Source organism: Myotis brandtii, unplaced genomic scaffold (assembly GCF_000412655.1).
Source record: "Myotis brandtii unplaced genomic scaffold, ASM41265v1 scaffold274, whole genome shotgun sequence".
In the NCBI taxonomy this organism is placed as follows: Eukaryota; Metazoa; Chordata; class Mammalia; order Chiroptera; family Vespertilionidae; genus Myotis; species Myotis brandtii.
Genome location: NW_005360425.1, coordinates 1,207,600 through 1,221,589, shown reverse-complemented (window position 1 = coordinate 1,221,589; position 13,990 = coordinate 1,207,600). Strand labels below are relative to the sequence as shown.

The following is a 13,990-nucleotide window of genomic DNA, read 5'->3' as shown; positions in this document are numbered from 1 at the left end:
GTGAGTTCAGCTGTTTCAAGAACTTCTCTACCATCTTCCTCAATTTGATAGGCAAGAAAAAAAAAGTTATCTCATTGTTAAATTTGCATTTTGCTGTTTTATTTTACATTTGTTTTCATTTATTTTAATATATTTTATTGATTTTTTACAGAGAGGAAGGGAGAGAGATAGAGAGTTAGAAACATCGATGAGAGAGAAACATCGATCAGCTGCCTCCTGCACACCTCCTACTGGGGATGTGCCCGCAACCAAAGTACATGCCCTTGACCGGAATCGAACCTGGGACCTTTCAGTCCGCAGGCCGACGCTCTATCCCTGAGCCAAACCGGTTACGACTTGTTTTCATTTTTAAATTTTGATTAATCTTTGTAAGTAGTTACTAACCACTTGTGATTCTAGTATCTATCAAGTGCCCAACTATGGAACTTTTTAGGTGACCTGAGGCAATGGTTCCTAAATCATTCTAACTAGTGATTAACAGTTATCAGGACCCTCACACTGTGCCTGGCACTGCTTTCACCTTTTAAATTTACTTAATTCATTTAGCCTCCTTAAAGTCTCATTAAATAAGTACTATTTACACCTCTATTTTATAAAATAAATGGAGGTTGGGGGACAAACACACACACATCTCTGAATAAGGCTCCCCAGGAAAAAGCCCAAACATCTGATTCTCCAAAATCTGGCCTTCATCATTTCCTGCCTTCATGTTCCAATTAAATCCCCATCCCCAATGCAAATGCTCTAGCTCAGTGGTCGGCAAACTGCGGCTTGAGAGCCACATGTGGCTCTTTGGCCCCTTGAGTGTGGCTCTTCCACAAAATACCACATGCGGGTGCACACATACAGTGCGATTGAAACTTCATGGCCCATGCGCAGAAGTCGGTTTTCGGCCTGGGCGAGTCTATTTAGAAGAAGTACTGTTGATATTTGGCTCTGTTGACTAATGAGTTTGCCGACCACTGCTCTAGCTATTATTGTTATAAACTAGAGGCCCAGTGCACAAAATTTGTGCACGGGTGTGGTCCCAAAGCCTGGCCAACAATCGAAACAGGAGCGTCTGGCATGGAAGGGCAGGTCCCAGCTGACCTCTAGGCCCTGAGCAGCACCTGGGTCCCCGGGCCCCCACACAACCCCCTCCACCTGAGTCATCAGGCCCCTACACCCCGCCGCTGCCGCTGGTTGCTATCTGCTGGTCAATCGTCGGGGCGATCAAGCCCCGCTCGCACCCGCCTTAGCCTGGCGCTGACTGCTCACCTGCTCCACCATCCCGCCATGGTCCCGCTCTTGTTGGGGCCCATCGGGGCCGGCAGCACCTCCACTGCCGCCCGCTGCCAGCACTGTGTCACCGATGCCCACCATGTTCCGCACCCCCCACTGGTGGTCAGCGTATGTCATAGCAAGCAGTCAAATTCCCAGTAGAGGGGACAATCTGCATTTTAGGCTTTTATTATATAGGATGATCTGTAGCTCACCCAATCTCTCAGGTAGTTTTATGCCTCTGGATCACTGTGCACTGTGCTCAAACATTTCCAGTCTTAATCCAATAGTAAACACCTACTCAGATTTCATAAGTAAGCTAGTTACAATTCTTTAATGATGCCATCTCACACAACCCACACACACAACTTCCTAAACAAGGGAGAATTCACAACTCTCTTTCTTAGCACTAGTACATCAGATGTGTCTACATCTGCTGACAATTAACTGGGGCTATAAAAAAGTGAAGTTTTAACTCCATTCTAAAGACTATCTAAAAAACAAACTCATAAAAAAAATGAACACTTTTTAAACAAAAGCCTTTAGAGATATACAAAAATTAAAAATAATCTAGTTTCTTTCAACAGAACCCTAATGAAATTAAGACTCTGTAAAGGATTAGAGAATCCACATTTCTCAAAGCAGAAGGGGCAGATTAGAGTGTATCCTAGTTTACAGAAATTTTGTTGTAACCTTAGCACCTACAACAATGCCCAACACAGAACAGAAGTTCAATTAATGTTTGCTGAATAAAAGAATTACTATTATTAAGTAACTTAAAACTTGTCTGTATTAAAAACGTAAACATCCTAGAGTGCACTTTAAAATAAGCAAGAATCTCAAAGATTAAGCAGAAGCTTCAAATAGTTTTAATGCCCGCAACAGAACATCACAAATTAAACATCCATTCCTCTTCCTCATCCCCAAATGGTAATGTCTTTGTATTCACACATCCCCTACTTATACTTTCAAGCTTATTCATAATATTGATCTTGATAATCATTTTATCATTGTAAAATATAAAAAGTTGTTGTGGAAAAAAACATTTTTCATACAGACAATACTCACTTTGCACTAAAGTGCAAGACCATAAAATGACCTTGAAAATTGAAACCAAAAGAGCAAAGCAATCTTAATAATCAAAGGGGAAAAAATTACAATTGTTCTGTGATCTTTAAGATTTTTGTCAAAACATTTTAAAAGTCTTAACTATCACTTGTAAATATATAGGGAAATTTTTTAAAACTGTGTAATAGTTATTCTATAATTTAAAACATAAGAAAGTTTGAGAATCAAAATGTCTTATTGCTTTGTAAAATAGCTTTATCATGAGTACATAGTGCTGGCCATCTTCTTTCTCTCAGATAACTATGACACAAAATAAGCATCTTTTCTATGCCTTTGCAAACTGTCATAATCCTTTCCAAATTTGATTCAACTTCCAACAATTACATGCCCCATCTGTGTGCATTTATTTAATCATGGTGACTGGTGAATATAAGCATTTACTAGACCTATTCAGTATAAATTTAAAATTACAGTAATACATATAGGAAACTTTTCTGTGAAATTAAACTTTTCATACATACTTGATTTTAATTACACAAATGTGTTTACATAAGTAAAAACAGGTAAACTAATTTGTCAATTTTTTAAACATATGCATTTGGAAAACCTATTTTATTATATAACAGACTCTCAGCTTTAACGGACACCCCCCTCGCCCGAATTAGTCCATTTTAGTGAGGTTTTACTGTATTATGTGAAGTAAAATAAGCTAGTCAAGACAAAGACAAATACCATAGATTTTACTTTTATGTACAATCTCATGGACTAAACACAAAAAAAAAAACTAAGCAAAATAAAAAGAGACACACAGAAACAGAAAAAAGACTAATAGCTGTTAGAGGAAGGAGATTTGGGGAGGGCTGGGTGAAAAAGGTGAAGAGATTAAGAAAAAAATAAAAAAAACTCTCATAGACACAGACAACAGTATGGTGATTACCAGAGGTAAAAGGGGGTGGGGGAAGGTAGAAGAGCGTAAAGAGAGCATAAATGGTGACAGAAGACCTGATTTTGGGTGGTGAACACACAATATGATACAATATACAGATGATGTATTATAGAATTGTACACCTGAAACCTATATAATTTTATTAACCAATGTCACCCCAATAAATTCAATTTAAAAACAAAATTCTTAACCACTGCCCAGTGTAGCTCAGTTGGTTGGAACATTGCACACCAAAAGGTTGCAGGTTCCATTCCCAGAGCACATACCTAAGTTGTGGGTTTGATCCCCATTCAGGACATGTACAGGAAACAACTGATTGATGTTTTCTGTCCTAATGTGATCTATCCTAGAAAAAGGTTCCATGTGCACTTGAAAAGAATTTATATTCTGTGACATTGGGATGAAATGTTCTGAAGACATCATTAAACCCATCTGATCTAGCATGTCAATTAAGGCCCTTGCTTCCTTTTTAATTTTCTGTCTGGAAGATCTGTTGATGTCAATGGGGTCTTAAAATCCCCTACTATGGCCCTAGCAGGTTTGGTTCAGTGGATAAAGCGTCAGTCCAGGGTCCCGGGTTCGATTCCAGTCAAGAACACATACCTCGGTTGCAGACTCGTTCCCTTGCTGAGAATTAACAATAAATAAATCCCCTACTATTGACTACATTACTGTCAATCTCTCCCATTGAGATATGCATTATATATTTAGGTGCTCCGATGTTGGGTATATAAATGTTTACAAGGGTTATAGCCTCTTGTTGGATTAATTCCTTTAGCATTATGTAATATCCTTTCTTGTCTCGTTACTTCCTTTGTTTTCAGGTCTATTTTGTCTGATACAAGTATTGCTAACCCAGGTTTTATTTTTTCCATTTCTATTTGCATGAAATATCTTTTTCCCTTGACTTTTAACGTATTTTTTCATTCTGAGGTAGGTCTCTTGTAGACAGCATATACATGGGTCTTGTTTTCTTTTTTAAATTTTTTTTCTTCTTTTAAATTTTATTTTCTTGTTTAAAGTATTACAAATAGTAGTACATATGTCTCCTTTTGGGTCTTGTTTTCTTATCCATTCTGCTATTCTATATCTTTTTTTTAAATATATTTTTATTGATTTCAGAGAGAAAGGGAGAGGGAGAGATAGAAACATCAATGATGAGAATCACTGATCGGCCGCCTCCTGCACACCCCCTACTGGGGATTGAGCCCGCAACTTGGACACGTGCTCTTGGCAGGAATCAAATCCGGGACCCTTCAGTCCGCAGGCTGACGCTCTATCCACTGAGACAAACCAGCGAGGGCCCTATGTCTTTTGATTGGAGTATTTCAGCCATTTACATTTAAAGTGATTATTTACAGTTACGTATTTATTGTCATTTTATTCTTTATAACTGTTCTTTGCTTTTTCTTTTCTTTTTCTTCTTCATAAAGAAAACCCTTTAACATTTCCTATAATACTGGTTTGGTAGTGATGAAATCCTTTAGCTTTTTTCTTGTCTTGAAGCTCTTTATTTCACCTTTAATTTTAAATTATAGTTTTCTTGAATAAATAGTTATAGTTTTACATTCTTCCTTTTCATCACTTTGAATATTTCATGGCAATTCCTTCTGGTCATATGCAATTGGCACCAGGAAGAGCTTTATATGTATTCGGCATGCGTCAGTCAACGTTTATTTTTATTTTTTTTTTTAAATGTATTTTATTGATTTTTTTACAGAAAGGAAGGGAGAGGGATAGAGTTAGAACCATCGATGAGAGAGAAACATCGATCAGCTGCCTCCTGCACACTCCCTACTGGGGATATGCCCGCAACCAAGGTACATGCCCTTGACCAGAATCGAACCTGGGACCTTTGAGTCCGCAGGCTGATGCTCTATCCACTGAGCCAAACCGGTTTGGGCAACGTTTATTTTTAAACTAAAGGCCCAGTGCACGAATTCATGCATGGGTGGGGACCCTTGGCCTGGTATGCGATAGGAGCGGATCGGGGCCATGGGAGGTTGGCCGGGGGAGGGGGAGGGATCGCGGGAGGTTGACTGGCCGCAGGAAGTTAGCTATGGGAATGCACTGACCACCAGGGGGCAGCTCCTGCGTTAAGCGTCTGCCCCGAGTGGTCAGTGCACGTCATAGTGACCAGTGGACCGGTCATAGGCTTTTATATATATACAGATTTCCTCTAATCTCCAAATCTACTCTGTGATGGAGCTGGCACCTGTGAACACTTTTCCTTTGCCAACTGGCACAATGTTAACAACCTTTGTCAAGCAGATGCACTGGAAAAGAGTACTCCAGAAGGAAAGGGGTTTTCTTCTCATTAAACTGTGCTCTGAACTGCTTGCTCCAGTGGAGGCTAGTAGCATGCAAGACACCCAATGACCCTCTCCCAGGTGCCAACTTCCCATCAAGTCTCCACTGACACACACACACACAACCATGATTGGTTTCCAAGAAAATTCTGTCAGCACCCCAGAGGGCAAGAAGCTTCCCAGAGAATTTTACCAGTGTTCCAACTGTCTTCTTAACCAGGTTCAGCAAGGGCCTTCCTAGTGACTTTTGTCAGCACCCCAGAGGGAGGTTTCCTGTTTGCCAACAAAAAGCTGCAGCACTTCAAACCTGTACAGCATCCAGTGGAACACACCCTCTCCAACAAGATTTGAATCTCAGCCTTCAAGCTGAGAGATGGGGCATCTTTCAAATTAATTCCATCCCTGCTACTCTGACTCAGCCCTAAAGTTAGTGGTTGCTCCCTCTACCTGCTATCCTGCATATCTTAAAGTTCTCTTTCCCCCCTAGGGTCAATTCTTTGTAACTAGTTAATAATTCTTTATATTGAACTTTCCCTATTCAAACTACTCTGAGGTTTCTGTCCTCTGATTATTAAAAGATTGGTACCACCAGGGGTAAAGTCCAGGAGACACTATATTAGTTAGGGAAGCTCTGCATACTTGAAAAGCTGTGTGGCTGCTCTCTTTTGGTATTACTATTGGGAATGTTATCATTGAGATGGGCTCTTTTGATTTCACTGAGGATTGTGGGATCCCAAAGTAATAAAGGCCAAGTGACAGCATTAACCCCATAGGTAAAGGCAGGAGGGACATACCAGTAATCAGAATGCTTTGGCCCACAGGGATCTTTGGCAGTGGCTAATTGATCACGATGTTCCTAGGAATGAAATAGATGGGCAGTTTAATCTGTGTAACACGAAAATGCCTAAATCTGGTGGCCAATCCGACTTGAATCATCACAGTGGAAGTCACATACATTTGCCGTTTCCAGACCTAGTCGATTCAAAGACCCATAGCCACTTGACTGAGGAGAGATTGGGTCGCCCTTACAAACTCTGCACTGTTACCACAAGTACACACCATAAATCTTCCTCCAAGCCTTGTCCAGAAGGACTGAAAGTGATTTAGAAAAGCAGTGCTTTTCAATCAGGGGCAATGCTCCCAAATCTAGAATTTGATAATGTCTGGAAGCATTTTTGGTTACCACAACTGGGGATTTCTACTGACATCTAGTGGGTAGAGGCCAGGGATGCTGTGAAACATGCGACAATGTACACAACAGTCACCACAGCAAAGGACAATCCTGACTTAAATGCCCTTAAAGGATTTAGACGGTTATTTCCCTTACCTCATCTCCTACTACTCACCACCATCTTGCTCACTCCCCTTCAAGCTACCACAACTTTGCTGTTCACAACATGCACAGCACTCTCCCTCACAGCCTTTGCCTTTTTTCCCTCTACCTGGAATATTTTTCCTCTCAGGTGCCGACATGGATCGTTTTCTCACCTCCTTCAGGTTTTTGCTTAAATGTCACTATTTAAAATTGCAATGGCCTTTCCACCATAGCATATTGCATTTCCTTTTTTCTGTTTTGTTTCTCTACAGAAACACTCCATTTTAAATCCTCTACGTTATTTAATTAGCATTTATCTCTCCCATCACAGAATGTAAACTCTGAAGAGCAGAGATTTTCTCCATTTTATTATTCATTACTATATCCTCAGTACCTACAATGGTTCCTTGTATAGACACTCAAGCATTTTAATGAAAGAATGAATAATGACTGGATGTGGAACACTGAGGAATTATAAGATGACTTTTAAAGTGGTTATCTGCTTTTATCTGTCCAGTACTCCGTAGTCACTTCCATTTGTCACACATTTCAAACACTTTTCCTTTTTAAAAATGTGAGATTTTTTGTCCTGGCCAGGTGGCTCAGTTGATTGGAGCGTCATCCCATGCAACAAAAGGTTGCAGGTTTGATTCCTGGTCAGGGCACACAACTAGATTACAGGTTCAAGCCCCATTCAGAGCAAATACGGCAGACAACCAATCCATGTTTCTCCCTCACATTGATGACTGTCTGTCTCTCTCTCCCTCCCCTCCAACACACACACTACTTCTCTCTCTAAAAAAAAAAAAAAAAATCAAAAATCTATCCTTGGGTCAGAATGGGAAAAAAAAATTTTTATCTGATAATTTTTTCAATGTAGTCAAATCTATCATTGTTTTGAATTGCATTATCATTATTATTATTACGTATGCTTAGAAATACATCCCCTATATCAATATCTAATATTTATCTAATTTTCCTTAGGTACCTTTATACTTTTGTTTTATTATATTTATATATTCAATCCCTCTCAAATTTGTTTTGGCATGTGGAGTAAGAAAAAGATCTAACTTTATTTTTGCCCAAATGACTGGCAGACTGTCCAAACACCATTTAATGAATAATTAATAATTATGTTCTTATGTATGGATATGAGTCTATTTCTTTATTTGTAATAATTTGTCTGAACATTCCTATACCAGTATCATATTCAAGATTCTGTAGAACAAGGTACCAACACAATCCCCTACTCGTGCATTCTCCCATTATTCTTCAATTAAAAATTACTTTGGCAATCTTTCACATATTTATAATTCCAAATGAATTTGATCATTGTTTTGTCAAATTCTACCCTCTTCACCATCAAAAGAAAAAAGAAAAAAACTCCCTTGTACTACTGACTGAGATAATACTTAGTAGTGGGACGTCCTATATAATAAAAGCCCAGCAACCATAACAGCGTAACGACCAGAAAGACCGCCAGAGTCGTTATGAGGTGCACTGACCACCTCTCAGTCCCTCCCTCCTGGCCCGCAGGCTCTGATCGCCAGACGGCGAACGGGGAGCCACGGGGAACCAGGGTGGGTAGCGGCAAGGCAGACCTGGGGACTGGCAAGCAGGCAGAAGGCAGACCTCTTGGTCTCTCCCCTCAGCCCACAGGCTCCGATGGATCGCTGGATGGGGAACCGGGATGGGTGGCAGCAGCGGGGTAGGACTGGTGACTGGTGAGGGGAACCGGAGTGGGTGGCGGAGGCAGGGCGGGACTGGGGACTAGCGAGTGGGCAGAAGATGGCCCTGATCACAGGCTCGGCCTAGGGACCCTACCCATGTGCGATTTCGTACACTAGGCCTCTAGTATTTTTATAATATTGGCGTTTCCCATCCAGGAACATAGCATATCAGCCTTTTTTTTTTTTTTTCCCAAGAATCATCAAAGCTTAGTTGCTACAGATCCTCATTTACACAGCCTGAATGGGTAACAATCCCATTCTTCCTCATTCTACTCAGCTAAATAACCTTGACAAGACACTTTTCCTGTTATCCCAGACCTAACACTACATTATGGGGTCATTTTGAGGATTAAATGAGTTAAGACATATGTTTAAAGCAAGACTCAATAAAAATTAGTTGTTGTTGTGACTACTGTTATTTTATTATCATGTCCTTAGGGAAAAGTCTTATCATTTTCTTTAAATCTCACATATTTCTTATTAGGTTTATCTCAAGGAATTTTATTTTTTGATTACTTTGTGAATCAACTTCTTTTAAAAACATATTTTCCAGCCCTGACCGGTTTGGCTCAGTGGATGGAGCGTCGGCCTGCGAACTCAAGGGTCCCAGGTTTGATTCCGGTCGGGGCATGTACCTTGGTTGCGGGCACATGCCCAGTGGGGAGTGTGCAGGAGGCAGCTGATCGATGTTTCTCTCTCATCAATGTTTCTAACTCTCTATCCTTCTCCCTTCCTCTCTGTAAAAAATCAATAAAAATATATTTTAAAAAACAACAACGTATTTTCCAACTAGTTACATGCCGGAAGCTGGTCCATCCTTGCTGCTTGACACAGTCACTGCAGGGAAGAAACATCTGCACAGCATATGTTTCAAGGGACCTGGCGTATATGGCATACTGTTCTTAATATGTTTGCTCCCCTTCTTGGTGTTATGTGTTTTAACCAAGGTCACCTCTCCGAGAAAGGTTGTTTCCCCAGGTAGGGATTTTTCCCTGAAGTTAGGGAGGGAATAAAACCCCTTAACTAAGTGCCAGGCGGGTAGTTAATCACTTTAACTAAGAACAATCACGCTTAAGCTACATGATCTTTACTCCCTGGAATGGAGATAAGAAATGCCCTAACCTTTGGAATAGAAATTGATAGGATTAAAATCAACTGATATAAATACAGATGTAACAAGACAATAAGACACAGAACCTGGCTGGAGAACTCAACTATGCTGATCAACTGAACTCTGCCTCCATGTCATTCCTTCTTCGCCGACTCCATCCACACCTTTGGGAACGCCTGGACCTGATGGGGCTGGACCTCAACAGTTACAGTCAAGTTACTGGTTTTTATAGGAGTTTGAAAAACATTTTTATGTTGTAACTAAGCATTTTACTGTTCCCTGTTATATTTTCTTCCTTTCCTCCAGATTGTTTTCTTTTTTGCATTTTTACTTCTTAGTCATATTTTCTATTGATATTCTTGAGGTTTACAGGTAAATAACTCTATCACTGAAAATAATTTTGGCCGAAACCGGTTTGGCTCAGTGGACAGAGCGTCGGCCTGCAGACTGAAAGGTCCCAGGTTCGATTCCGGGCAAGGGCATGTACCTGGGGTTGCGGGCACATCCCCAGTAGGAGATGTGCAGGAGGCGGCTGATCGATGTTTCTCTCTCATCGATGTTTCTAACTCTCTATCTCTCTCCCTTCCTCTCTGTAAAAAATCAATAAAATATATTTTTAAAAAAAAGAAAATAATTTTGTTCCCCAACTTTACACCTCTTATTTCCTTTCCTCACCTAACTATATTGCCTAGAACTAAGTAATTATGGTAATAGTAGGCATCGCTCCTAAACTTCCAAGGATGCTTGCTGGATTCTAATACAAATGAAGGAAATAACCCTCTATTCTTAGTTTCATTGAATAGGACTTTATCAGAAATGAAAATTAAACATACCAAGGTCTTTTTTGGCATCTTATATGAGATTTTTTATTTTTTTTTTTGGCAAATATTTTTAAAACAAAACAATAAACTATTCCTCAAAAGTTACAAAAAAAGATTAGAAACGTGGGGAGTTGTTCATTGACATTATTTACCATTTTTTAAGCAGTTATTGGCCTATTCAGGTTTTCTACTTCTTGAGTCATTTTGGTGACTTATGTTAGAAAATCTCCCCGTGGGAAAACATATTTGCCAGTGTCATATCTGATAAGGGCCTAATCTCCAAAATTTATAGGGAACTCATACAACTTAACAAAAGGAATATAAACAATCCAATCAAAAAATGGGCAAAGGACCTAAATAGACACATTTCAAAAGAGGACATTCAGAAAGCCAAGAGACATATGAAAACATGCTCAAAGTCACTAATCATCCGAGAGATGCAAATCAAAACAACAATGAGGTACCATCTCACACCTGTCAGACTGGCTATCATCAACAAATCAACAAACGACAAGTGCTGGAGAGGATGTGGAGAAAAAGGAACACTTGTGCACTGCTGGTGGGAATGCAGACTGGTGCAGCCACTATGGAAGACAGTATGGAGTTTCCTCAAAAAACTGGAAATGGAACTCCCATTTGACCCTGTGATCCCACTTCTAGGAATATATCCCAAGAAACCAGAAACACCAATCAGAAAGGATCTATGCACCCCTATGTTCATAGCAGCACAATTCACCATAGCTAAGATTTGGAAACAGCCTAAGTGCCCATCAGTAGATGAATGGATTAGAAAACTGTGGTACATCTACACGATGGAATACTATGCTGCTGTAAAAAAGAAGGAACTCTTACCATTTGCAACGGCATGGATGGAACTGGAGAGCATTATGCTAAGTGAAATAAGCCAGTCAATGAAGGAAAAATACCACATGATCTCACACATTCATGGATAATAGAGACCATTATAAACTTTTGAACAATAATAGATACAGAGGCAGAGCTGCCTCAAACAGATTGTCAAACTGCAGCGGGAAGGCCGGGGAGGGTTGGGGGGCAGGAGGGAAGGGGGTAAGAGATCAACCGAAGGACTTGTATGCATGCATATAAGCATAACCAATGGACATAAGACACTGGGGGGTAGGGGAGGCCAGGGGATTGTCAAGGGCGGGGGAAAAAAGGACACATATGTAATACCCTTTGTAATACTTTAAGCAATAAAAAAATTTAAAAAAAAAAAAGAAAATCTCCCAATTCATCTAATTTATATCTGAATCAGCACTGAGTTAATTATACATATAGTTGTTCAACATATTATTCCAATATATTTATGGTTATATAGTGTTTTCTTCTTCCTAATACTATGTGTTTCTATTTTTTCTTTTTTTCCGTCAATTAGACTTGTCAGAAACTTGTTTACTTTATTGATCTCTTCAAACAAAAATCAGCTCTTATTTTTATCAATCTATAGATTTTCTATTTAATTCATTTTTCTAACACATTATTTTCAACTTTATTAATTCTTCCCTTGTGCTTTACTCGGGTTTATTTCATTGTTCTAACACATAAAATTGAATATGCAATTTATTTTTTTACACTAAAAGCATTTAATGTTAAATCTTTTCTTTAGAGATTAGCTCTGCTCATATCCCAAGTTATGAAATGGCAGACTCTCATTGTTATAAGGCTTTTTTTAATTGAGATATAAATGGCATATAACTCACTGTAATATTCCTAAGAGTTTTGTAATTAAAGTTACTTTCAACTTGTTTAGCCCAAGAGGTGCTTAAAAGTTCTAAAATTTCCAAATGTTTGGGTTGTTTTGACACTTTACGCATTTCAGCTTCACTGCACTGTGATCGAAGAATGTAGTGTCTAAATTTTAAGGTTTTAAAATGAAGTATAAATTATGAATAATTTATGTAAATGTTCCATGGGCGAGTGTAAGAAGAAGGTAATTTTTTCCCCATACTGTACCAAATACAATTAAACTCTGGTTCCTCTAAACCATTAAATTTTTTGTTTTACACATTTCAATGCAAGGCTTTTTATAATAATGATCCATGGCTTTGACCATTATCAATGAATGCTCAATGTGAATCATATCTTTACAAATACAAAGTCAGAAATTTGTAGCCGTTGGATAGACAACCAAGATGGCGGCATAGGTAAACACCTGAACTTGCTGCCGCGCACAACCACATTAAAACTACAACTAAAAGACAAAACGAATATCATCCAGAACCACAGGAAGGCTACCTGAGTGGAAATTCTACTAGAAGGAAAAGGAAAAGCACATTGAGTCTGGGAGGAGGTGCAGAGGTGTGGAAGTGTGGAGGTACGGAGTCGCACTGAAAAGGGGCTGGCAGCTCGGTACGCAGTTGTCTTTTTCAATGGGGAGGGAGATACAAGCTCCTGACAGCTCTACACTCCAGTTTCAGGTGAGAATTTGGGGACCAAGACTAATACAGAGAGAAACTGTAATGTCTGGCATCGGGCCGGAACGTTGAGGGTGGCTTTCTCGCAGAGGTACTTGCAGCGTTCATTGTTCCTACACGGGGCTACGGGACACAGAGACCCAGGGACCTATCCGGGGGAGGGCCAACTGGCAACCATTGCTGTTTGCATTGCCCCGTGATTCCCTTAGACCACGCCCCACTCAATTTACAACCCCACCCAAGCTGTGTGCAGAGGCTTTTGCATACTAATGGCCTGGTCTTTCTCCACCTAAAAACCTGTCAAACTGTATCTGGGTCAGAGAACACCAGATCTTCCAAAAGAAGGCCTAAGGCTCGTCAGCAGCCTGCATTACTTCACAGCTGCGCCTCATCTGGGCACCTCAAACCCCCAAACAAAGAGGAGGAATCTGCAGATCTTGCTGTAGCTCCTGCTGGGTGGCCCCAGGCAGTGGCTGACTTTGCACCTCCTTGGAGATCCAAGAGCCAGTCTACCCAGTGGTCAGTTTACAACTCTTCACATCCGTAAGAGACACACTCAGGGAGCAGACTCAGTGAGCGCCAAAGCCCCACTGAAGCAAGTCCTGCCCCATAAGGGTGTCTCCAGCACAGAAGTTCTCCCATTGTAGACACAACTGGTCCTCACAGCCAATTGGCCTGGAGGTCAATTCCTCCCAGTAATACCAACAGCAATCAAGGCTTAACTACAACAAGACTGTGCACAAAGCCCACAAAGGGGTGCACCAAGAGTGTCCACCTCAGGTAATTGGGGAGGCTGAGCCACTGGGCCCTATAGGACACCTAGCACACAAAGCCACTCTATCAACACAGGGAAGCATAAAAAATGGGAGACAAAGAAACAGGTCACAAATGACAGAACTAGAGGAAAGCAAACTATTGGATATAGAGTTCAAAACCACGGTTATAAGGCTACTCAAGAATCTTCTAGAAACCTCCGAGAAATATAGTGAGACCCT

At 40.3% G+C, this 13,990-nt stretch overlaps 1 protein-coding gene and 1 pseudogene across 1 annotated transcript in view; one reads left to right on the top strand and one right to left on the bottom strand.

Annotated features, from left to right (window-relative positions):
- Positions 1–6,434, bottom strand: part of ZMYM4 (zinc finger, MYM-type 4) — a 99,997-nt gene extending 93,563 nt beyond the window's left edge. Inside the window, exon 1 of the mRNA XM_014541516.1 lies at positions 6,378–6,434. The gene's annotated coding sequence lies outside the window, so the exon portion shown is untranslated. The remainder of the gene's footprint in view (positions 1–6,377) is intronic.
- A 6,056-nt stretch (positions 6,435–12,490) lies between these two features.
- The window catches only part of LOC102262803, a 3,601-nt pseudogene continuing 2,101 nt past the window's right edge, over positions 12,491–13,990 (top strand).